Genomic DNA, 26581 nt, shown 5'->3' on the forward strand with positions numbered 1-26581 from the left:
GTTGAGGAGGTGGCAGACAGAGAGGTGGCAGTGGGTGGGGAAATTAAGGTTCGGATTTCAGATTTTAGATTTATTGTCAGAGTACATACAAGACATCACATAAAACCCTGAGATTCATTTTTGCAAGGCAGAATTACCACTTAAAAAATAAACTGTACACAGTATAAACATGTAAACAAATAGAATAACCGTGAAAAGATAATGAACATAAACGAACTGACTGTACAATACGGAGAGAACAAAAGAAAATCAATAGAGAGCACTGTTACATCATAGACCAACAGGAGTAGAAATTCACCAAGACAATGGTATCTTCAGAACAATAAAAAAATTAATAACTATTAATAATATCGTACTTAACACCCTAACTATGCACAAATGTGGGTGTGTGATTGTGATATAAATGTGTATATGTGTGTGTGTGTCTGGATTACCCAAACCATTACAGCTTAGGCATAATTCTGAAAAGTCAAATTCAAAGTTCCATCTTAGAAATCTCGCATTGAAGTAATTATGTAGTTGAGACATCAAGCCATCAGACTTCTCAAAACTCACTAATTCTTGTCGAGCTGCTTTCAACGAAATGTTTCTTCATACAAATGATTTGTCACTTCTCCCTTTCTTGTGTAGGGTTCATGAAGATTGTGACATCCATGATGCTTTCACAGACCCATCAAAGACCAGACCAAAAACCCATAAAAATGGTCATGATCCAGATGCAAGAATGATCTTGCTTTCTTTACCCAGATATGGGTCAGTCAAAAGTGACCATTGCAATGGCCACAGTATTACTGTTCTCTCTTGACAAAGAGAAATAGCAGGAGTGACCATCTTCTCTAGATGTTACTTTAATTCTTTCTTCAGATGACTCTGGTGTGATACTAAAGGCTGTTTTTCAAGTGTCCTTAATCACATGAGTTGCTTAAGCAATCCATGGTTTTTTAGGTTTCATTTTCCCAAAAGCATGACTCATCTAGCAGTTGGCCTTTTTGTTTGAACAGGTGTCTCTTTGAGTGAACAGTCCACTGTTTTAGGCTTTCAATTGAATAATAATAAGGCTTTTATGGCTCTGAACTTAAGTGCCTTGGAGTCTGCTTCAAAATGTGTGTGTCTTTCTCCTGTTTCCAAACCCCATAGTGACTCTCTAAAATCTAATATATATTTGTGTATGTATGTCTGTTTGTTTGCCTGTTTGTTCTCCATGCAAATTTAAATTGAGCACTCTAGAAATGTCCAAGAGGTTCAGTAGTGGTAGAATTTGATGCTGAATGTCATGACTACATTAAATTTCATTGAATTTAACTTTTAAGGTCATATAAAGTTCAAAAGTATTTTTGACCTGCTTGCACTGATTTGCATTACTGTTTACTATAATTATGGAAACATTTGATGTTGAATGTCATGACTACATTGAATTTAACCTTTAATGCTATATTGTAGCAACTTGCGTCGCAGTGTGCAATGAAGACGAGGAAATGATCAGACGTAGTCGAGTTGAAGTTAATTGAAAATCATTTATAAACCCCCGCGTTCCAAATGATGTTATCACATTGTGGCATCATGACATCACTTGGAACCTCCTGAGCCGGTTTGATTAAGCCTCCAGAGAGCCGCTAAAATATAAAGTTCAAAAGTTCCAAAAGAAAATTTAGCGTACCAGGAACACCCCAGTTAGTTACAGGGCTGTACTTCAATGTACATTAGAAAACAAACCCAGTTCAATATGGGCCAAAACAAGTGAACCAACATTGGCAGAAGATCTTACAAGCCTGTAGAGTTAGTCAAAGGAGAAAGCGAGAGACAGCAGAGAAACATCAATCTCACCTCACTATCAATGCTTCCAGACATGCAAGGAGTAGGCAGCAGGGAACAGGAAAAAAATATATTTATGCAGAATTACCTTGAGTCTTTGGGGTATTTTGTTTCAACTGTGTAATCAACAGTTGAGTGTTTTATTTCCCGGGCAGCACTGGGTATCCTGCTAGTATAATATATAAAAATACAGATTAAAAAAAGCATAAGCCTGTAACATGCACAAGTAAGATTCCTTAAATGAGTCTCTGATTGAGTTTGTGTTGAGGAGTCTGATGGTGGAGGGGGAGCAGCTGTTCCTGAACCTGGGGGTGCGAGTCTTGTGGCACCTACACCTCACTCTTGATGGAGCAGCGAGAACAGAGCGTGTGCTGGGTGGTGGGTCTTTGATGATTGCTGCTGCTCTCCGACGGCAGCGTTCCCTGTAGATGTTCTCGATGGTGGGGAGGATTTTGCCTGTAATATCCTGGGATGTGTCCACTACCTTTTGGAGGGCTTTACACTCAGGGATATTAATATTCCCATATCAGACTGTGATGCAGCTGGTCGGCACACTGTCCACCACACCGTTGCAGAAATTTGCCAGGGTTTCTGATGTCATACCAATCCTCTGCAAACTCATGATGTGCTTTCTTCATGATGCCATTGGTGTGTTGGGTCAGGATAGTGACTCCCAGGAACTTAAATTTGTTCACCCTCTCCACCTCTGATCCCCCTATTATCACTGGATTGTACCTCTGGCTTTCCTTTCCTGAAGTCAACCATCATCTCCTTAGTTTTGGTGACATTATGAGGTTGTTGTTGGTGCACCTTTCAGCTGAGTTTTCAATCTCCATCTGTATACTGACTCATTCCCTTCCTTTATACAACCCACTACTGTGGTATCGTCAGCAAATTTATAGATGGTTTTTAGCGGCAGCTACACTGTTACTGAAAGAACACACAACCAGGTGGGTTGAGCTCAATGAGCAGAAAACTGGTTTATTGCTGGCTGCTGGGCTGGACTTATACTCCCAGCCCGGACCTGACTGAGAACCGCGCTGGGGGGGGGGGGGGGTGCGCCGACGTCACTCGGGCATCACGTGGTCCCCCAGCATGGGCTTCTGAGCCCAGTGCTGAGAAGAAGGGGAAACCCCTGACGGTGCCATTTTGGCTGGCTGCCCCGCCGTATGGATTACAAGCAGGGCCAGTTTGCCTGCCTAGTGGTGTGCCGCCACACGACTCCCCCCAGAATCGGTGCCAATGTCCTTTTTAGCTGGGTGGCCTCGCTTCTTGGACTGGGCCACAATCACTGGTTTGGTGGGGTCAAGGTGAACTGGCTTCAGCCTGTCCACAGTAAACAGCTCCTGCCTGCCGCCGATGTCCAGCATGAACGTAGACTCTGAACGCTGGACAACCCTGTACGACCCCTCGCAACGTCTCTGCAGAGGTGCCGTGGGCGAGCCCCACCAAATAAAAACGTATTCTGCAGATTGCTGCTCGCTGGGGACGTAAGATGGCCATGTGCTGTGTCTGGGTGGCGGTGGGAGTGCGAAAGAGACTAAGTGGGCCCGGTGGTGGGGAAGTAGCTCGTGTGGCGACCGCTGGGGGTTGTGAGGCGTGTTGATGAACTCACCGGGCAGTGCCAGCGGTGCGCCGGAGACCAGCTCAGCTGATGACGCCTGCAGATCCTCCTTGGGCATGGAGTGGATACCCAGGAGCACCCAAGGTAGTTCGTCCAGCCAGTCGGGACCGGTAAGTTGGGCCATAAGTGCCAACTTAAGGTGGTGGTGCAGACGCTTGACCTGCCCATTGGCCTGCAGGTGATAAGCTGTGGTCCCATGTAGCTCTATCTCCAACCTGTTGGCGAGCTGTGCCCCGAGCGCAGAGGTGAACTGGGCTGGTGAGGTGATTCGGAACATCGAACCAAGCGTCCCAACCGTGCAACAGCGCTCGGGAGCAAGCGTCCGTGGAGGTGTCTGGCATTGGGATTGCCTCGGGCCAACGAGTGGTACGGTTTACCACCATGAACAGGTAACGGTTCCCCCGGGAAACTTGTAAGGGCGCGACTATGTCCACATGAATGTAGCTGAACCATTCCCGGACGTGCTTGCACAGGTGCCCTGGTGTGCCTGTGCACCTTGGACATCTGGCAATGGGTGCATGTTCTGGCCCAGCCTCCGATCTGCTTCTGCAGCCCATGCCAAACGAACTGCTCTGCCACCATATGGACCATGGACCTGATGGATGGGTGCGAAAGGTCATGGATGTGATGGAAGACTTGCCAACACCACTGCTGGGGAACCACTGGCCGCGGGGTGCCCATGGAGATATCACACAGGATGGTGCATTCGCCACTAGGAGTCGGGAGGTCTCGGAACCGCAAGCCCATGATGGCAGTCCTGAAAGCTCACATCTCCTTGTTGGTCTTCTGGTCCCGGGTGAGCTGGTCGAAGTCGAGGCCGCATCAGTGCGCAGATGGCCAGTCGTAAGAGTGCATTGGTGACCACTTTGTTCTTCCCCGCCTTGTGTCGAATGTCGGTAGTAAACTCCGACACAAAGGAGAGATGACGCTGCTGGCGGGCCGACCAGGGATCCTTTGCCATCACGAGCGCCTGAGTGAGGGGTTTATGGTCAGTGAAGATGGTAAATGTCCTCCCCTCCAAGAAATAGCGGAAATGCCTCACTGCCAGTTACATGCCCTGTAACTCACGGTGGTGGGCAGAGAAGCCGGCTGAAGAATGCCAGCAGCTTCCATTGTCCATTCACCTGCTGCTCCAGGTTGGCGCCGATGGCTGTGGCAGAGGCATTGACGGAGAGTGCCATATGCAGGTCGGTGTGCGGGTGGGCGAGCATAATGCACTGCAGGCCTCTGGGGTCCAGGTGAGCGTTTTGTGCTTGGCTGTGATGAGGGTGAATAGTGGCTGCGTGATGCGTGTAGCTCCTGGGATGAATCGGTTATAGAAGTTGACCATACCCGCGAACACCTGCAGCCCCTTTAGATTATCCGAGCGTGGGAAATCCTTGATAGCGGTGACCTTTGTAGCGGCGGGCGTGGCTCCTTCGGCCGTGATGGTATGCCCCAGGAACTGCATGGACTCTTTCCTGAACTGACACTTGACTGGGTTGATGGTGAGGCCGAAGTCGGCCAGCCAGGAGAAGAGGGCGCACAGGTGGGCCTTGTGTTGCATCCCTGCTGGCAACAAGGATGTCGTCCAAGTAAATGAAGACGAAATCCAGGTCCCTGCCCACTGAGTCCATGAGGCGCTGGAAGGTCTGAGCGGCATTCTTTAGCCCAAACGGCATGCAAAGGAATTCGAACAAGCCAAAGGGAGTGATGATGGCCGTTTTGGGTATGTCCTCAGGGTGCACCAGGATTTGGTGATACCCACTCACCAGGTCAACCTTGGAGAAAACCCTCGCACCATGCAGGTTGGCCGTAGTCCTGGATGTAAGGGATGGGGGAATGGTCAGGAACTGTCACCTCATTGAGCCGTTGATAATCTCCACAGGGGCGCCAGCCACCGGAAGCTTTCAGGACCAGGTGGAGCGGCGAGACCCACGGGCTGTTGGAGCGCTGAATGATCCCCAACTCCAGCAGATGCGAAAACTCAATCTTCGCCACTTGGAGCTTGTCAGGCGGGAGCCAGCGTGCCTTGACGTGAACCGGTGGACCCTGGGTGGGGATGTGGTGGAAACCCCATGGCGTGGTGAGGCAACGGTGAACTGTGGCCTGAGAAGGGCTGAGAACTTTGTCCAGGATTCGCTAGAACTCGTCTCTGGGCTTGCTGATACTGGCCATCTGCGGCTGCTCTGTGCGGGAGGCGTTGAGGCGAACGGCCTGGAAAGTCCCGGCGTCTACCAGGTGCCTACCTCGAATATCAACCAAGAGGCCATGGGGGAGGAGGAAGTCAGCACCCAGTATGGCGGTCGGAAAGGATGAGACGGTGAACCTCCACGAGAACTTTCGCTGGCCAACTTGGAAGTTGTCTGTCTTGTTCCCATACATCTGGATCTTTGTTCCGTTGGACTTGATGGCCGTGGCCGGGATGATGCTGATCTGGGCTCCAGTCTCGACGAGGAAGCGCCAGCCACTGACTGAGACCCGCAGGTAGAAGAGGCTGTGTCCTTGGCCAGCCGCCGCAGCCATTAACAGTGACCAGCCTGGTCGTTTCCCTGGAATGAGCAGGGCTGACGACACTTCTGAGCCTTGGCTCCCCAGTGCTGGTGGTAGAAGCAGAGGCCTGGAGCGGATGCCGTGCCCCTGGTTATGCTCTTGGTGGCCCCTGCAGGGCCCGGGTGTTCTACCGCAGCACTAGGGGCAGGCTGGGCGTGGTCATGCCCATGCCTCGTGACCTAAGAGCCTTCCAGGAATTGCCCAAGCCATAGCGCTTGGACCTTCTGAGCAACCTTCCTTGGGTCGGTGAAGCTCTCTTGGGCCAGTGACAGCCGGATGTTGTCAAGGCAGATGGTCGAGGAAAATTCTCTCAAAGAGTGGGCAGTTGGTATGATCACCCATGAGCATGAGCATCTCATCCATCAGCTCCACCAGGGACCTGTCCCCCAAGGCGTCGAGGTGCAGCATCTGAGCAGGACGCTGATGCTGGGATAGACTGAGGGATCCGGTGAGCACTCGCTTGATGGTCCCGTATTTGTCTTCGGCGGGCGGGTGGTGAATGAGGTGGCTACCACGCCCTGATGGAGTGAGATATTGAAGATACCTGTGAATATCTTGGTAAGTTGGTCAGCACAGATCTTTAACACCTGGCCAAATACCATGATACCAGAAACCCTGCCAAATTTCTACAGAGGTGTGGTGGTAAGATAAAGACTACAGATGCCAGAATCTTGAGAGAACAAAGAGAAGTTGGAGAATGCTATTACGGAGCCAGCGACCCGGGTTCGATCCAGCCCTGTCTGTAAGTACATTCACCCCATGACGGCATGGGTTTTCTTCGGGTGCTGCCTGACCCACTGAGTTCCTCCAGCTGCTCGTTGTTTGTGCATGGATAACCCTAACCCTTGCTCAAGGTGGCAGAATTAAGGCTGAATCACAAACAGCAATGAGGAAGCATACAGGAGGGAGATAGATCAACTCATTGAGTGGTGTCACAACAGCAAACTTGCGCTCAACATTAGCAAAACCAAAGAGATGACTGTGGACTTCAGGAGAACACGACCCAGTCCTCATCAAGGGCTCAGTAGTGGAGAGGGTCAAGAACCTCAAATTCTAAGATGTCAACATTTCCTTGATTTGTCCTGGAGCCTCCAAATTGATGCAGTCATGAAGAACAATTGCCAGTGGCTATACTTTGTGAGGTATCTGAGAAGATTTGGAATGTCACCGAAGTCTCTCGTAAACTTCTACTAGTCTACTGTGGAGAGCATTCTGGCTGGTTGCATCACTGGTGGTTAGTTCAGCCTGCAACATCACAGGCATCAGACTTCACTCCATCAAAGACATTTACATGAGGCAGTGTCTTAAAAAAAAGTCTCTATCCTCAAAGACCCCCCACCTCTTCATTCTGCTACCATTGAGGAAAGGAGCCTAAAGAGGAGCACTCAGTGGCACAAGGACACCTTCTTCCCCGCTCCCATCAGATTCATAGAAACATAGAAAATAGGTGGAGGAGAAGGCCATTTACACCGCCATTCATTTTTATCATGGCTGATCATCTACTCAGTACCCAGTACCTGCCTTCTCCCCATATCCTCTGATCCCCTTTGCCACAAGGGCCAAATCTAACTCCCTCTTAAATATAGATAAGGAACCAGCTTCAACCACTTCCTGTGGCAAGGAATTCCACAGATTCACCACTCTGGGAGATTTTTTTTTCCTCATCTCAGTCCTAAAAGACTTCCCCTTTATACTTAAACTGTGACCCTTGGTTCTGGTTTTCCTCAACATCGGGAACAACCTTCCTGCATCTAACCTATAAAATCCCTTAAGAATTTTATACAATTCTATAAGATCTCCCTCAATCTTTTAAATTCCAGTGAGTATAATCCGAAACGATCAAGCCTTTCTTCATATACAAGTCCTGCCAACCCTGGTATCAATTTAGTGAATCTTCTCTGCACCCCCTCTTTGACAAGGATGTCTTTGCTAGATAAGGAGACCAAAACTGTACACAATACTCCAGGTGTGGTCTCACCAGGGTCCTGTACAACTGCAGTAGATCCTCTCTACTCCTGTACTTAAATTCTCTTGCTATGAATGCCTAACATCCCATTCATTTTCCTCACTGCCTGCTGTACCTCCATGGCCACTTTCAATGACTGTTGCACAGCGACACCCAGGTCTCGTGGCATCTCTCCTTTTCCTTATTGGACACCATTCCTGAATAATCAATGAACGAAAGGCACTGCCTTACTTTTCATGCACTATTATTGTTATTGTTTTTTAGTAATGTGGTAAGATGGTTAGGTATGTTTGCACTGTGATGTTGCCACAAAACACCAAATTTCATTACTTGTTCATGACAATAAATTCTGTTCTGATTCTGATTCCTGGAAGCCTTTGTTCTGGAAGGATTGAGATGCAGTTAGTGTAATTTTGCGTTATTCAGTCTTTGTTCTTTGTTCAAGACAATAGATAGAATTAAACTGCAAGGTCTCCTCCCCATTATCTTGCAAGATGTATAGCCTTGGTATCTGATTATGCAAGAGCCTAATCTTGCATAATCAATGGTTCTGAGAGGACAGTGTGCACACAGCTTCACAATTAACAAGCAAACAGTTCTTCACCCTTTTTATATATCTCCCTATGCTCACAGTTTTTGCTATAGGGATTTCCATAGGGGTTCACCTTTTTGTTTCCAAAATGTTACCAACCCAAACAAGTGAATGCAGTGCCTTTAAACCTAATACAGTAGATTTATTCATCTTTCTGTTGAAGTGGCACCCACTCTCTCAGATCATTTAATATTTAAACTGGCTGGAGTTGGATGAAACCTCTCGAAAACTGATAGGGCTGGATAGGATTGACGAGAAAAAGATGTTTCCTGTAGTGGGAGAGTCTAGGACCAAATGGCACAGCTTCAGATGTTCTTTTAAATTTAGACATACAGCAGGGTAACAGGCCATTTCGGCCCACAAGTCCGTGCTGACTAATTTACAATACACTCCCAGTACATTTCGAACAGTGGGAGGAAACTGGAGTCCCTGGGGAGAACATACGAACTCCTTAAAGACAATGCGTGATTTGAACCCCAGTCCCAATCACAGGCACTGTAAAGGTAACTGCTGTGCCAACCATGCCTCCATGAAACAGAGATGAGGAGAAATTTCTTCAGCCAGAAGGTGGTGAATCTGTGCAATTCATTGCCACAGTCAGCTATGGAGGCCATGTCATTGGGTAGATTTAAAGCTAAGGTTAACAGGTTCCTGATACATAAGAGTGTCAAAGGTTTCAGGAGAAGGTAGGAGAATCGAGCTTAGAGGAAAAATATGTTCCCCATAATTTGAATGGTGGAGCAGACTCGACAGGCCTGATGGTTCTATTAATGGTCTTCTTTAGACTAGAAAGGTTTTGAATCAGGTATTTGGTGTACAATGTCATTGTCATTGGGAGGGTGTGGAACAGAATAATCCAAGGATGCATTTGTGCAATAAACCCCCAGTTCCACAGAACAGGTCACCAATTGGAGGTTGGAGTCTCCACGAGGTTTTAGTGTTTCCTTACAACAAATCTCGCAATTGTACTTCTAACCATAGCACTGCATGGCCATGGCTGTGATCAGCCCTTCTTTGATCCAGGTGCTCCGCAGAGGTGGCATAGGATATTAATATTCCTGCAGGTACTCTGTTAAATTTTTCCTGATGCTTTCCATGACGTTACTAGCTGCTCTTTCACCCTTGTACATAGTGATGATCTGTCTTATATTTGGCCAGTATTTGTGTTGAAACAGAATGTGCTATTGGTTTAAAAAAAACACAATCTGCTGCTGGAGCTCAGCAAGTCGAGCAGCATCAGTGGGAAAAAAAGAATGATCGGTGTTTCAGGCCAGAATCCTACTTTGAGACACAAGGCGTATCTCCTTGTCCTATTGGTTATCAGGCTGGTCTGGATAAGTCTGCGTTGATGTCTCCACTGTCATTCTCAGGGAATGCCCTCTTCCCACAATGTGCATTAGTCCTGATTGTGTTCTTGTGGCCTTCATAGTGCAGTGTACAGTAATGGCTGAGTCATGGAACATTACAGCAGGCTTTTTGGCCCACCAAGTCTGTGCCAGCCAACACACCCAGTTACGCACATCCTACCCCAACCCGTTTTATTCTCACCAGATTACCATCAACTCCCACCAGATTCTCCTATTTGTCCACACACCAGGGATAATTTACAATAGCCTATTAATTCACTACTTGTGACCTTATGACTTAATATTTCATTGTATTGTTCAGTAATTTTGCAAGTTCAAAAGCTTTGGCAGAAGGAAGTCTCTTGCATTTCTTGCATGTATGAGGATGTCCTAAATCTTCCCAGATTGCTCTTGAAATGTATTTATTGCTGTAATGTAGGAAATACAGTCTGCAGTATGCAAATTCAGTTTGCTGCGGGAGCGCTGAAGGTTAATCCATGGGCACTTGGTGTCTCTGCTGAGACTGTCATTTGCTTCCCTTTCGCCTATTGTTAGTGGCACCGGACAATGCTCATAGGGACACCTAGTGAGCCTTATGGCAGACAAAAGTTGAGGTTTATCATGTATATTACATTTTTAAAGATTATTATAACAATAAAAGAAAGCTTGAGTTAAACAAGAAAGTCTGCAGGTGCTGGAAAAAGTCAGCAGGTCACTCAGCATCCATAAGGAGTGAAAGAAATCAACGTTTAAAATAACAATCCGATAATCTGTTTTTGGTGAGAATAACTGTGTACCGCCCAGGAATCCAGAACTCATTTGTGTTGCATCCACAACGCCTCATTTCTGGCCTACCATCCACTAAGACCTCTTGCCTCGGACCCCTTCCCTGTACAAAGGCTGGTTTCCTTTGATTCCCGCCACATCCAAAAATGTCTCGATCGTGAAAATTAAAATAAAACTGTGGGTTCTAGAAATCTGAAACAAAAATAGAGAAAGCTGGAATTATTCAGCAAGTCAGGCAAAAACTGTAGAAAGAGAAATAATCAATGTTTCCGGTCTGAGCAACTTGTCAGAACTGATCCCACATTTGACACTTGAACCAAACATTTATCAAGTACAAGTTTATTATCATCCACTTGTATAAGTACGATCCGACAAAACAGTGTTCTCTAGTCCTTGGTGCAAAATCTATTACAGCACCAGTAAGCCAGGTTCAAATCCAGCGCTGTTTGTAAGGAGTTTATACCTTCTCCCCATTTCTGCGGGAGTTTTCCCCGGTGCTTTTGCTTCCTCCCACCTTTCAGAACATACGGGGCTGTAGGTTAATTGAAGTATTTGGGGGGCACGGCTTATAGACCATGCTGGATGTCTAAATTTAAATACCAGTGCATTTAAACAAGAAGTTCTGTTGATGCTGGGGTTGAGTGCAACACACAAATGTGCTGGAAAAGCCAAGCTGCGTGACCTGCTGAGTTTCTCCAAATCTTTATCAATCTCTGTTCTGAATATTCTCATTAATCAAGCTTTCTTGGTGAGAGAATTCCACAAACTCACTCCCCTGGGGGTGAAAAATATCTCTTTATCCATCCTAATGACTGAACCTTTATTCAGGGCCAAGTTCTATTCCTATCACTGCTTCAACCTATTCTGTCAAACCCTGTAAAAAAAAAATTTTTGTAATTCTTTATTTATCAACCAATATATTTACAGATACATCTCTTTAAATATTCACAGTGACATTTTCTCTTTTTTTCCTCCCTTCCCCCTTCCCACCCCCCTCCAAAAACAGTAAATATTGGACATATAAAATACAATAAAACAATATCTTTATGCAAAAGGAATACAAACAAAAAAGATGTATCATCTACTTATTCACATTAAATCTGATCGTGTTTATCTTCTTATCATTTTAGGTGGTGGTGGTCCTAGGCCTGCTCCTTCTGTTATATTCCATATATGGTTCCCAGGTTTTTTTCAATCTTTGTAACTTTGTCTTTTAAATTATACGTGATTTTTTCCCCCAATGGGATACACTTAAACTTGGTTATATATTCCATTAATGTTTATAGTCATATGGTCCAATGTGGTCATCTTATATCTTTATTTTCACTTCTTTTCCGCCTCTTCACCACCTCCATCCCTCTTTTCCATTACTGTTTTTTTTTAATCTCAATATATTACAACACATTTAAGACATGAAATACCCTAACAGTCCCCACGAGCAATAACCCTTTAACCCCAAATGAACCTCCCCTCCTTGGATTACCTCCTGTCCCTTGACGGCAACCACAACTCCCCTTTCCATTTGGTTTGCGAACTTACTCGCGTCAACCGATTTTAAAGTGACCCTTATTCTCCCACCCCCAGCCCCCCCAGAGAACACTATTTTCCTATACTTATAACAAAGCTCTCTCTTTTTTTTCTTCTTCCCTTTCTCTTATTCTTCTTTAAATCTTTATATATACATTATCTTTACTTATATTTTTACATATTTTTGTATATTTTCTTGCCGGACATCCTTCTTGTCACTTCTCCTCCTCTCTTCTCCTGTCCTGCAAATGTTCAGCAAATTCTTGGGCTTTCTTTGGGTCCGAGAACAGTCTATTCCATTCCCCAGGAATGAATACTTTGAGTGCTGCTGGATGTCTTAATATAAAGTTATACCCTTTCTTCCATAAGATTGTTTTCACTGTGTTGAATTCCTTCTTCTTTAAAAGTTCGAAGCTTATGTCCGGGTAAAAAAATATTTTTTGTCCCTTATATTCCAACGGCTTATTGTCATCTCTAACCTTTCTTGCCTGCTCCAGTACGTTTTCTCTTGTCGTATATCTTAGAAATTTTACCAATATGGATCTTGGTTTTTGATGTGGTGGTGGTTTCGGTACTAGTGCTCTATGCACCCTTTCGATTTCTATTTCTTCATGTGAATCTGCCGTTCGCAGCACCTTCAGGATCCATCCTTTTATAAATTCCTTCATATCTGACCCTTCTTTGCCTTCTTCCAGGCCCACTATTTTTATGTTGTTTCGCCTACTGTAATTTTCCAATACGTCAATATTTTGTGACAATAAATCTTGTGTCTCTTTAATTTTTTTTCTGCTCTCTTCCAACTTCCCTCTTAAATCATTTATCTCCATTTCTACAGCAGCTTCTCGTTCCTCCACATTTTCTACTCTTTTCCCTATTTCAGTCATGACCAACTCTAAGCTTTGCATTCTGTCTCTAAGCTTTGCATTCTGTCTTCAATCTTTTCATTTTTCTGTTGATTGAACTAAATTCTAATGATAGCCATTCTTTTAATGACCTCATTTGTTCTTCGAAAAAGGCTTTATCTAAATTTTGTCCTATTTTACCTTCTTCTTTCCTTTGAAATTCTTGGTCTTCTTCCTCCTCTTCTTCTATGACTGTGTCATCTTCTTCTCTTCGCTGTATCTTCATCCTTATCCGGTGAGCTGCTTCTGTATCCTTGCTGGGCCTCCACCTGCTGTGTCTCCTGTTGTTGGACCTCCTGCTGCAGGTCAACCTGTTGTTGGGCCTCCCGCTGCAGATCAACCCGCTGCTGGGTCTCCTGCCGCAGGTCGTCCTCCTGCCACAGGTCGTTCCCCTGCTGACCGTCCCGTTGCTGCTCACCCTCTTCCAGCCCTTCATTCTCACCACTCTTCTTTCTTGCTTGCTTTCCCCAGCCAAATGCCCCGATACTGGGCGTCTATCAGCTGGGCGCTCCCCAGCTGAGTCCCCCTCCCGCCGGTGTTAACTCGTTGCGCATGCCCAGTTGCACACCTCTTCTTGGCTCTGAGAGCCATTTTTGGAGTCCACCGGTTGGGAGGACTCTGCTCCTCTGGGGACTCACCAACACCGGAGATTGGCCGCTCCTCTCCACGGTGGCTCTCTGCTCCGATGTGCAGGTAAGGCCTTCTTCTTTCTTCTCCAATGATTTTCCTTCTTCCCTTTTCTCTGTTATTCTTTTTCTCTTTTGGGTGCCATCTTCTGTCACTTCTCTGTAACTTTATATTTCTCTTCCTGTATTTTATGTTTATTAAGCTCTGCTTTTTCACACTTTTTTTTTTCTTTTCTCTGGAGAGGGCTGTTTCCACCCGACCAGCCACTACTCCATCACGTGACTCCTCCTGCCCTGTAAAATATTTAAAGGGGAATCACATAACCAGAGGGCATAGATTAAAGTGGAACGATTTAACAGGAACTCTTTCAACAGAGGGTGTGACAGCCTGCTGGAGGAAGTGATTGAGGCAAGAACTATTACAATGCTTTAAAAAAAAAACAGGAGAGATACATGGATAGGATGGGTTTAGGACAGTGGTTTTCAAACTGCTTCCCTAAACTCACATTCCGCCCTATGATTAGTAAAGGAGTACTTAAGGTAGTGTAGGAGCCAAAATTAGTAATTTGTTTACTTACTTTGTTTCGTAGACATCCTATTGTTCCCCATGAGTGTCGGAAGCGTCCCGGGTTAATTTGGCTGGGGTCAACCATCTTTGTTCTTGTGCGCATGCACGAATTCCAGGAGCATGCACAGTGAATTTGTATATTAGAGTGCCGGCTGGAGCACACGTGGGTATTTGTATATTGGAGTGCTGGTTGGAGCATGTGCATCGTGTGAATCAAGAGCTTTGGAGTACAGTACAACTACAATTATCCAAAATGGTCAGGACTGGGCCTATTTTGGATAAATGGTTTTTTCGGGAAACTGGCCATTTTTTTAAAACAGCCCAGTACCAACAACAAATCACTTGTATCAATGTTTAAGCAACAAAAAACAAGGGAAGTCTTTTTAAGTATTAAAATAATGTTAATTCTCACCAAAAAATTCTGGCCACTGATCACCGAGACCTCCCAACCTCCACCACCAATCACTGAGTCCTCCAAACTGTCACTGCTAATCCCTGACACGAACCCACCACTGCAGCTGATCCCCGGGGAGGTTTCCCAAGCTGCTGGGGCTCCCGGTGCCAGAATCTCTACTCCCAAATCCTCCCCTAAGCTTACCACTCACGCACATTGCGGAGTCCGGTGTGCATATGCAGTACTATGCTGAAGGGAAGATTTGGAGTCAGCGTCCAGTGTGCGAGGAGGGGAGCGAACACCATTGAGCCCGAGGGCCTGCTCCTGGCCAGGAGGCTGCTCTCCTTGATGACTCTGGGACAAGGGATTCTTCCGACCACTTGTGGCTGGGAGACAGTGGCTTGCAGTTTGAGAGGGAGAGTTGGAGAGAAAAGTCAATAGGGGAAGGTGAAGAAGAATGGAAAGAGAGAGGAGAGGAAGTTACATGAAACAAGGACAATTGTCGTTCTAATTTCATGTCGGGTGAATTTTTTTTAACCTGTGAGGTCAGTTTGGCTCTGAAAATGTTTTTGGATAAAGGAGGATTTCTGATTTGTTTCAGATATCCTCAATTATCCGAAATGTTTTAAAAAAATTCAGATAAATGAGGATTTCAGAGAATCCAGTTTTTGATAATCGAGTTGTACTGTGTATATAAAAACATGGCGATGGTGTAGGAGAGTGAGTGAGATCGTAATTTTTGTTGACCATTTTCGTGACTGTTAATTTGTATTCATTGAGCTTTAATATAGATGTTATTTATAGTCATTTTATTGAATATTAAAAAGATAATTACCAGTTTGTGTGTTAAATAAAGGATTTAAATACATCTGGATGTATTGGAAATAATTGAAATGTAGCTTCCAAGTGACTATTTATTGGATTGAAGTTGCTATATTTTAGTCAACGAAAGTTTTGTTTTGGAACAGAAAATTGAAGGATAGAAGATAGAAAAGAAACTCCCTGTGCTTTGGATTGATATTGGAAGTTATTGGTGACCATCTTGAAAATCCCTCAAGTTGAGGGCAGTTTGTAATCCACATCCATCTGCCATGAATATCAGCCAGAGAGGGATTTAAAGCTTCTAATTTAATACCAAAGTGTTCTATAGACATGTTGGTGAAGCCATTTATTGAAAATCATTGATATTATATACGGAAGCTGCTCGTTTATTAATAGCGACACATTACAGCCATCAGAAGCGGTAGGCTAACGTCTGTGGACTCCTGTGTATTTGTGGAAAGTTGAACACAGTTTGGAATTTGCTGCCACTAGTCCATTTGGGACTGTTGATTTGGCTTATATTGTGCGTGCTTGACGGATGATGGAGTAAGATGAGTAAAAATCGCTGATTTAGTTGTTAAGGAGCAACACATTGAAAACATGAAGGCTGCAGATCTCAAAGAACAACTGAAGAAAAAGACAACTGATCTGTTCTCATTGTTCTCGTTGCAAGACTGAAGCAGGCTATGGAAGAACAGGCTGCTTTGGTTGATGAGAATAAAGACATTGCAAATCCGTTGCAGAAGACAACGACTGAATTTGAAGGCAGCAATGTTGAAAAAATAGCTGAAGATGATGAAGAAAATGAAAAGGATAAAGAAAATGAAGAGGGTGAAGATGCAAAAGAAGTACAATTTGAATTGGAGAAAGAGGTAAGTAAGAAGACAATATCTGACCTGCAGGACGAAATGAAATCAAGTGGCGGTGTGTCAAATGTTGAAAGCCAAAGAAGCAAATGAAGTTCTTTGTGAATGAGCTCCAGAGTTTCCAGTATGTTATCTACATGTTTAAAGAATCTGGCTGAATTGGCTGCTCTTGTTGCATGACATGAATTACTTCGAAATAAATTCACCTTGCAAGAGCAAGAGGAGTAACTAAAGAGGGAAAAGCAACAGATAAGGAGGAAAAAGGATAAGTTGTGTTACAAGATCAAACCAGCAACCACAAAGAAGGCATATCACACAGGGGTAAAGATGAACAATTACTTGATTAACAAAAATTCACCTTCAAACTTTAATTCAAAATCCCCCCTTTTATAACAATGCCCACTGGTTACTATGCAAATTTCTATAACAGTGTAAAACTAATAAATTCCCCAGCCTAAATATAACATATGTAATTAAAGTCTGTTATATTTCCAACCAACCCACAGAAAAACTTAGACACAAAATGACTCACAAAACTTCAATCTCAACTGAAGCAAAGATCATAAACAAATTTCAGTTTGTTTGGTAAAGTGAAGCCAAAAGATCTTAGAGAGAGAGAGAGCACACAATTCAAAGTTGTCTTGTGTTGTTTGCAGAGAGAGGAACAACTGGCTTGGTCCGGATCCTTCTGGCTGCCTTCAGAATGTTCATCCCTTTTAAAATGCCTAACATTCTAAACTCTCCTCCAGACCTTGACTCGTGCTCTGCGCCTTCTTCCACTCCACAGCACCCCCAGTGGTGGTTTATCGTCCAAGTCCAGAAATTTTTAGATCATTTTCTGCACATGCTCAGTCCATCTCCCACTCTCTCAGCAGTCCACCTTCACCTTGGCTCTTAAAGGCAAACTGTCACTTTTTAACATAAAACCACACAATGCATAGGTCAATACACAACACAGAACTCTGTAACAGTTGGAACTGGAAACAAGAATTGCTGTTAGTAAGGCCAAGGGGATTGTACTAGAAGGCTCAATGCTCTCTGGTGTTGGAAGAAAATTATTTGAAGTGCATGATGGTACAGAGTCATATTTTGAGAAAGAGGCATAGGAAAGGAAACCAGATATCTTTGTATCACGGGAACAAGACATGCTTATAAAAGGACAAATCCCTTCAAGAGCATGGTGTAGCCAAGCCACATGGTAACATCCACCAACAGAGCTGTGGCTTGGGTTCAGTCAAACTCTCCAGCTCCTTTGGCATTCGAATCAAGCATCAGAAATATGGGTGAACCTACACCAGTGAGGTTTCCAAATACAATACCTACTACAATAGGCAGAGAGCAGAGCAACGGACTATCATCCATGTGAAGAAACAATGAAATCGCTGCATCATTGATCCAGCTACAGTCTCTCTTCTTTGCCCAAGAAGGAGATTTACGCTTTTGATGGAGACCCACTTCAGTACCAAACATTCATGAGATCTTTTAGAGGCAATATTGAAAACAAGTGCCAAGACCCTGGAGATTATCTTTATTATTTGGAAATATACAAAGAAGGACGGTCAAGGGAACTTGTAAAGAGTTTTCAACGTATGTCCTGGGATAGAGGATACAACAGAGCTACGTCTTTACCAGAGCAGCATTTTGGGAACAAGCATCGAATTGCTTTAGTTGATATGGATAAAGCTCTTAAATGGTCATCAATAAAACTGAATGAGGCAAAGGCTCCATAAGAAGATACTCTCTTTTCAAGAGGATGCTGTAATGCCTTGGAAGATATCAACAATATTCGTGAGTGTGTCATGCAAATCATCTTAAATAAATTACCCTACTGAATGTGGGATAGGTGGAGACATTTGGCTGGTTATTTCCAGAAAAAAAATTGATCAGAGAGCTACCTTAAAGGATTTGATGGACAGCTGTACATTGAAACAGATCCAATATATAGAAATACCAGAGACACTTCAATGGGGAAACAAAGATATAAGGAAGTTCAGCTCTAGTCTGAAATTGAAAAGGAGTACCTGTCTCCTGTGTGAGTTATAACTAAGAAAATGATAAAGTAACAAAGGAAAAGGAGAGTTTGCCTACTGAGAAGAGTTGTTTGTTCTCTAAAGATGGACATGCTTTGAAAATGTTGGAAAAGAAGGAACATAATAAGATGGCTTTCTTAAAGGAAAATGCTGTCTGCGTAAAGGGTTCATCAGTAAAAAACTGCAAGAAGTGACTTAACTCTAATATATGCAGTCAGAAACATCCTGGAATACTGCATATCCATTAAAATAACAGGAGTTAGAAAAGGAGCAAGTAGAAATAAAGGAAACATCAGAAAATAGTGTTATAGCCTCGGTTCAGACAAGTGGTCTTACTAGGGCCAGTGTGGATATCTGCAAACTCTCAATATGCCTGTCCAAATTAAAACCAAGAACAGGAATGCAACCATACGTACTTATGCATTTCTAAATCCCCCCACCAGGCAGCAGTGCAACCTTTTGCATAGTGGGACTAATGAACAAACTTAATCCTCAGGGGAAAAAATATGAAGATTATGTTTAAAGACCATAGGACAAGAAAAGGTTATTGAAATTAAAATTGTTTCAGGGTTAGAAGTTTCTGGAGTGTGTAGAAAAGAATTTTGTGATCTTCCAATTGTATACACTTAGAAGACTATGCCTTTGCACGAAGGAAACATCCCACGTAATAATGATATCCATCAGTTGTCTTATCTGTGGAACACTTAATTCTGAGGTAAAGATGCTGATTGATTCAGGTGTGCCAAAGGCTTTGGAAGCACTAGATGTAATATGGAGTGTGGGAGATGGACTAATGCTGTTAAAACTATGCTTAGATGGACAGTTCATGGACCCTTAGGAGGAAATAATAATATTGCTCTGGAACAGTTAGCGACAAGGGTCAACGGGATTTCGGTTGTGAAAGATGATGGGTTGTGGGAACAGAAAAAGATTGTAGATAAGAAATTCACTTCTGATGAAAAGAAAATGTGAAAATAAGTTAAAGGCATCTAAAACAAGATTGAAGGAATTATTTTCATCAGAGACGGATGAAAATGAAGTAGTAGAAGATGTTACAAATACTGCTGGTGATTATTCCTGGGTAATTGAATCTGAGGCTGGACTAAAACAAAGACTGAGAACAAAGTTGAAAGTAGCTTTTGTTTCTCAGAAGTTACAGCAGACAAGGTCAATGTAGAAATATGCTGCACAACTGGCAAATGCAGAAAATTGTATTGATGAAATAAAGGGCTGAGGAAGAGGGATTGCACGACAAGCCAGACCTGCACATTTGAGGAGCTGTGTGAGCATTGGATGTTACAAAGATTATGAGAGTACATTGCAGGAATCAAGTGCCCTTGTCTTTTCTTTCATCAATGCACGAGCGTGTTGGAAGTCCAGTTCATGTGGAGGCAATGTAGCTAAGCTGGATTTGGCCTTGTTTTTCTGTTTGTTTAATTGGACAATTGAGTGTAATTTTTAAAAGATATTTAGGCCGGTCCATGGTTCGGAATGCTTATGAGGGATATAGGCCAAGTTCAATGGTCAGCATGGACAAGTGGGCCAAAGGGCCTACATCCGTGCTATCTAACTCTATGACAACCACTCTTTACTTTTCACACAGATGCCTTTGCTTTTAAGAAAAATATGTTTTTATCAGATTTTCTCCAAGTTAAAAATTTCAGACAAGGTATTAGTCTGAATGTAGAGTGAGGAAGGGAATTGATCTTTCAAGAAGTGATTCTTCATCAATTCATCAGGGAATCTCCATCAGCACCTTCTGTGTCTCGTTGTGATTTATGGCATCCACAGTTTTAACCTTTTGTATTTATTGGTCATCCTCTGAGCACTGAATATTTTGTTTAATACTGCATACTCGTGAATTTTCAATCGGTTACTGAGATATGCTCTTGAAATATCTTTTGGATAAGATATATCATCAATATTACAACCGAGTGGGCGGCATGATTAGCATAGTGGTTAGTGCAACACTGCAACAGCACCAGTGATCTGGGTTCAAATCTGGATCGCTGGCACCGTCTGTAAGGAGTTTGTATGTTATAACCATATAACCATTTATGGAGCAGAAACAGGCCATAACAGCCTTTCGAGTCCGCACCAGTTCACTAGAACAACTCCACTAGCTCAAACCTCCCGCTCAATGCCAATAACCCTCCAAACCCCTCACCTCCATATACACATCTAACCTTCTCTTAAATGACAGAAGGGACCCTGCGGCAACTATCTCATTCGGAAGATCATTACATTCTGGCACCACTCGCTGAGTGAAAAAGCCACCTCTAATATTTCTCCTAAAGTGTTGCTCCCTTACCTTTAACTCATGGCCTATTGTTCCAACCTCCCCAGCCCTCAGCGGAAAGAGTCTGTTTATGTCTAGTCTATCAATTCCTTTCATAATTTTAAACACCTCTATCAAGTCCCCTCTCAGTCATCTACTTTCCAATGAATAAAGTCCCAGTCTCCTTAATCTCTCCCTGTAATCCAGATGCTGTAAGCCAGGCAACATCCATGTAAACCTTCTCTGCACCCTCTCCACCTTATCTATATCCTTTCTTCCCTGTTTCTGTGTGTGTTTCCTCCAGGAGCTCTGGTTTCCTTCCAACGTTCAAAATGTACGGGAGTTGTAGATTAATTGGGTAAAATTGGGTGGCACGGGCTGGAAGAGCCTTTTATCGTGTTATACATCTAAAAAAAAATTACTGCATGAGCATCCTACATAAAGTGAACTGGAGCAGCCAGTGGCTACAAGAACAGGTCAGCGGCATGGGATCCTGTGGTGAGTAATCATCTCCTAACTCCCAGTCCACCATCTACAAGGCTCGGGTCAGAAGTCTGATGGAACACTCTCCACCTATCTGGGTTGAGTGCAGCTTCACAACACTTGAGCTCGACACCATTCAGGACATGGCAGCCATTTGTTAGCTCCCCGTCCACACCCCTTCACTTATTCCACCATCCACACATAGGAGCAGCAGTTTATACTGTTTATACGAAACACTGCAGCAACTCACCAAGATTCCTTCCAAACCCACTACCCCCACCAGCTAGAGGGACCAGGACAGGGACCCCATCTCCATTCTCAGCCCTCAGACCCACACTCCATCATTCTCTGTCACTGGGTCAAGGTCCTGGAATCCTCTCCTTCTCCCCCTCCCCATTGCATTGCGGTATCACCACACCTAAAAGACTTCAGTGGTTTAAGAAGGCAGTTCCCCTACACCTTCTAAGGATAATTAGGGAGGGGCAATTAAATCCTGGCATAGCCTGTGAAGCCCACATCCCTTGGATAGTCGGGTTAGCATAAATCCCAATTATCTTGGAGTCTGGGTCTATAAGCAACCATCTGTGTTAAATATATATCTCTAGATAGCCTGATTTGAATGCATCTGTCACATATGCTAGTTTGGGCTAGATGTATTACTTATAGAAGCAACACTTTTGTCTGGATGGATGAATATGTCAGGACATTTTATGTTTCATTTAAACTTGCTTATTGGTACAATAATTTTAATTAGCAATATTTCAGTTCATTTAAGCCTTCAAATGAGGTCATGTTGCCAAAGTGAAATCATTAATTAAAACACATTAAGCTGGGACTCGTCCATTGAATATGTGAACACAATGCATGAGAGGGAACATGGCAGAGATTGAATTCTGCACTTCACGTGATATATTCTCCCACACTGGCTGTTAGCCACTCTCCCCCATTGCAGCCTGACAAGATCTCCTTCACTGGATCTCAAAGTATAAAGAGGACAGGGACACCAGCACAAATCAATAATCCTTCCTTTTATTTTATCCATGTTGTTATCTTGGTGTCTAAATTTTTTGGCCAGGTTGACTATTTAGAGGCATCTTAAACATTACTGTTGAACCTGCTTCCATCACTACACCTTGTAGCCTGTTCCACTCTCTGTGGAAAAAAAAGAATGATCCTTGACATCTCCCTTAAACTTCCCCCTCCCCCTAACCTAAAGCACATGTCCTAGTCTAATGTGTGACCCTTCTACCTTGGGGTAAGGATCACACCTATCAATGCCTCTCATGATTTTATTCACCTCTATCAGATCTCCCCTCAGTCTCCTACTCTCCAGAGAAAAACAACTCAACTTCTCTCCATAGCTCATATCCACTAAACCAGATCACGTGCTGGAAAACTTCTTTTGTACCCTTTCCAAAGCATCCACGTCCTTCCTGAAATAGGGCAACCAGAATTATAAATGTATTTAATTCTTTGAAGATGGCAGAACAAGCTTATTAAACTGTTTAAAAAGAATGAGATTTCGACTGGTGGCGGTTGGGAGGGAGGAATCATCCTCATTTGCACAGGCCACACTATGTTTCATGATGGGTCACCTGTTTGAGACAGCTATGAAGAGGAATTTCTTCTTTCAGTGAAGAATGAATCTTTGGAATTCAGTTCCCCAAGGAGCTGTGAAGTCAAGGGTTTGAGTGGCTGCAGTGAACTGGGATTCACAGGTGGTGTGTTGTGCTGATGGCTGGTTCCACCTCCCAGCTCCAACCCCATCTGCCCTTATATAACCCCTGGTTTCTCGCCAAAACTTGGAAACCTTCTGAAGACTACTGTAAGACCCTACCCTCAGTTATAAGCAAATAAAAGCGTTTGTTCTCCCTCCAGTCGTGAGAGTTTTTATTCACGCTACAATTTTATTAACATTCTCTAAACGATGGAAGTGCTCATCAAGCCAGGGACGCTGCTGACAGACCCTCTGTCTCCCGACGCAGCTGACGAGTTCACATACTGGCTAGACTGCTTCCAGGCCTACATGAATGTGACCAGAGACATCTTCCACACCGATGAACTCAGGAGGTCCACACTTGTCTCGAGGGTAGGAACGAAAGGGTATGCTGTCATCAGGGACTGCACTATGTATGACGCTGCCATTGAAGCTTTGAAGGCTCAGTTCTTTAAGTCATAAAATGAGGTGCTAGCAAGGCACCGACTCGCTCTATGTCACCATCGGCCAGGAGAGACCATCGACCTTCTGGATCTGTGGACACTGGTCAAGAAGTGCAGGTACAAAGCGGCTACGGGCCACGTTTGTGAGGAAGAACAGATCCAGGACACTCTAGTCGCAGGGGTCTGCTCGAGGTACATGAAGCAGCGATTGCTTGAGTCGGGTAGGAAGGACCTGGCTAGTCATGATGAACTGGCCAAATCGTTGGAATAGGCCAAGCTCAAGAACGATGACCTTGAAGCCAGTGAAATTGCCACCCAGGTGACCCCTTCTAAGGACCGGCTGCTCCCACTACCCCAGCCCTAACGACTGCCACTTCCCTTGCTAGGGAGCACTCCCATACTCAAGAGTGCATTTTCTGCGGCAAGAGCCAGCATCCCCAATCTTGTTGCCTGGCTAAAGACTCAGTGTGTTCCAGCTGTGACAAGAAAGGGCAATGGGCGAGGGTTATCCACACGAGGGGGATCCCAGGGAAGACTGCGGCCTGTACCGTTCCTGGATCTGATTCAAGCCTCAGGCCATCTGCCCCAAATTCACCTGAGCCCACTTGCTGCGATACACGCCAACGGAGAGTGGCAGTGAGGAAACGGCATGAAAAGGCTCGGCGGCCATCTTGCTCCGACTCTAATTCAAACTTTGCACCATCATCATCAGAGAAGGAAGGAGGGCAGCCATCTTGCTGTGCCACGAGGTCAACACCATCTGTCTTGGGTAAACTTGTACCTCTCACTTTGTTCGTTTTAGATTGGTCTCAGTGTTCGAACTACCGAAAGAAAATAGACACACACACACACCAAGAGCAGTTCAGTTTATACAAGTCTTTATTACTAAATCTAAAGCTGAATTCACACTACAATATGCAAGCCCTTCCCAATTATACTTATCAACGCCTGGACTGGTCCTAACTGCCGAAGCGAGGCAACGACTGCACACTTGTAGTAGGTTGTCGGGGCGCCGGTAGCAGCTTCTCTACCTCCCTCGACCGGGACGTTAGCTGGACTCTTGAAGTTCTTCTTCTTGCTGAGAGATGTAGCCACCTCTTCCAGAATCTCTCACTTCAGCAGTGGGACCAGGGCTTATATTACCCAAAAGTTGTTTACTTCAGATCTTATCTTTTTGAACAAATGGTTTATTATCTTCCTCTTGTTGAGAGATGTTGCCACCTCTTGAAGAGTCTCTCACTTCAGCAGTGGGACCATGGCTCATATCACCCCAAAAGTTGTTTACCTCAAATCCTATCTCTTTGAACAAATGGTTTAATTATATTCAAGGTCTCCTGACAGTCTGCGACCAACAAATGTAAACTGCTCTGGGCCTCATAAGTGTAAATTAGATAATGTCTTCCTATTCAACTGCATTCTGGGTAAAAACACAGTTTAAATCTTTCATTACATTCCACCCCTTGGTCACAGGCTGTCAGACACGAGACTTAACAAGCATAAGATACAAAAGGAGCGAAAAGAAGAAACTAAAACTATGATAATCACAAAAATAAACAATAATGCGAGCAACCAACAGAGAATATTGTGGCCCAATCCCCCAAATGTACCAGCCAACCACGAAAAAGGATTCCAATCAAGGCTCAAACTATCCTTGTGGGCCACAATACCCAGACGCTGAAGCTCACGAACAGATTTTGAAACATGCTTAACAATATCAGATATATTAGTTGGTACATCGGGCCGTGTCCACCACGGGCAACTCCCTCGGAACGTCCTCGACATTACAAATCCAATTGATGGTACCAAAGCAGCTGTTAAGCCAGATCAGCATAAGCACAAGATGGAGGATCTGGAACAAAGAAGCCTGACATATGTCACTCACGATGCCGTAAACGTTCAGTATTTAAACAAACTAAATCATCCTGTCCCTCAATAACCCACCGAGTATTACCCTGGGCAGGTGTCACTATTTCCCCTTTTACAGGAGGGCCACTACCTGATGGTGCCACCCATACCTTTTATCCAGCATTCTCTGGCTCGGGAATGGGGGGCAATGACTGTTTTTCCTCTGGAATAGGCTGTAGATCAGAAGCGTGAAGAAGTCAGTGGAAAGGTGTACCTCCCTTCAAAGGGCGATGATTCAAATTGTCGACTGCCTGCTGCAGCACATGGCACCACCCCTTCAGGGTCCCCAGTGGTGTTAACAAACGAATTTGTTCCTTCAGTAAGCCATTCATTCGTTCAATTAACCCGGCAGCCTGTGGGTAATAAGGAATATGGTGGACCCATAAAATACTGTTGTCAGCTGCCCAATCACAGATTGCCTTACCGGAGAAGTGCGAGCCATTATCAGACTGAATTTCTTCTGGTACATCATAACGAGAAATTAAATGGTTTAGTCCTTGGATAGTGCTAGCTTGGTCAGCCGTCTTGGTGGGAAAAACAAAAACCAGGCCCGAAAAGGTGTCAACCATTACTAGGATGTAATGTTTACCCATACAGTCTGGCATGGGGCCTATGTAATCAATTTGCCAGACTGCAACTGAGCGAGCTCCCCGTCTTATTCGGCCATGCGGACCAGGAGGAACAGTGCGGGACTTCTCAAGCTGACATGCAGGGCATGTATGCCTGACCATGCGGACATCGTCCTGATGGACGGGTAAGGCATGTGTACGGGCTCACATAGCTGATCCCTTCTCCCCCAAATGGCCACTCTGTTCGTGTGCCCATCGAGCCAGGGGGACGGTATCGGCACGGCTGATAGTGGCAAGCTGATCTGCTACTGCATTATGTTGTGCCATGTTTGTCGTCGCATTGGTATGGGCGTCAATGTGATATATGGTTATCTCACGATGATGGGAAGCATCCCAGAACAGCTGCCACAACTGTTTGCCCCATACTGGGCAGTCATGTATCAGCCAGTTGTTCTTTTGCCAATCAGCCATCTATACCACTAGTCCATTAGCCCAGCCCAGGAATCAGTAAGCAAGCGAAGAGGGTGATCATGGGGGTCTAGTGGTAAAGTGACCGCCTTCAACTCAGCATACTGACTGGAGCCACCATCCCCCTCCCCCAATAAGTGAGTTCCTGACCTGGGATGGTAAGCCACTGCCTTCCATTTCTGCTTTCCTTGCACCCATCGGATGCTACCATCAGTAAACCAGGCATCCTCTTGTTCTGCTGGAGTGAGCGAATCATATGGTTTACCCCACTGAACTGGTGAAGGGGGTAGGAGAGGGGGCAAGGTGGGTTCAACGTCCTCATGAT

General features: G+C 44.5%; 1 protein-coding gene and 1 long non-coding RNA gene across 12 annotated transcripts in view; one reads left to right on the top strand and one right to left on the bottom strand.

Moving 5' to 3' along the window:
* LOC138744586 (L-fucose kinase) overlaps window positions 1-26581 on the top strand; it is a 443124-nt gene that overhangs the window by 314736 nt on the left and 101807 nt on the right. The gene's annotated exons all lie outside the window — the stretch shown is intronic.
* On the bottom strand, window positions 11660-17097 carry LOC138744589 (uncharacterized). The gene is made up of 3 exons (XR_011345636.1): window positions 16896-17097; window positions 14292-16591; window positions 11660-14007 (listed from the first exon to the last, which is right to left on the bottom strand). It is a non-coding gene; the product is annotated as an uncharacterized lncRNA (long non-coding RNA).

Source organism: Narcine bancroftii, chromosome 10 (assembly GCF_036971445.1).
Source record: "Narcine bancroftii isolate sNarBan1 chromosome 10, sNarBan1.hap1, whole genome shotgun sequence".
Classification (NCBI taxonomy): Eukaryota; Metazoa; Chordata; class Chondrichthyes; order Torpediniformes; family Narcinidae; genus Narcine; species Narcine bancroftii.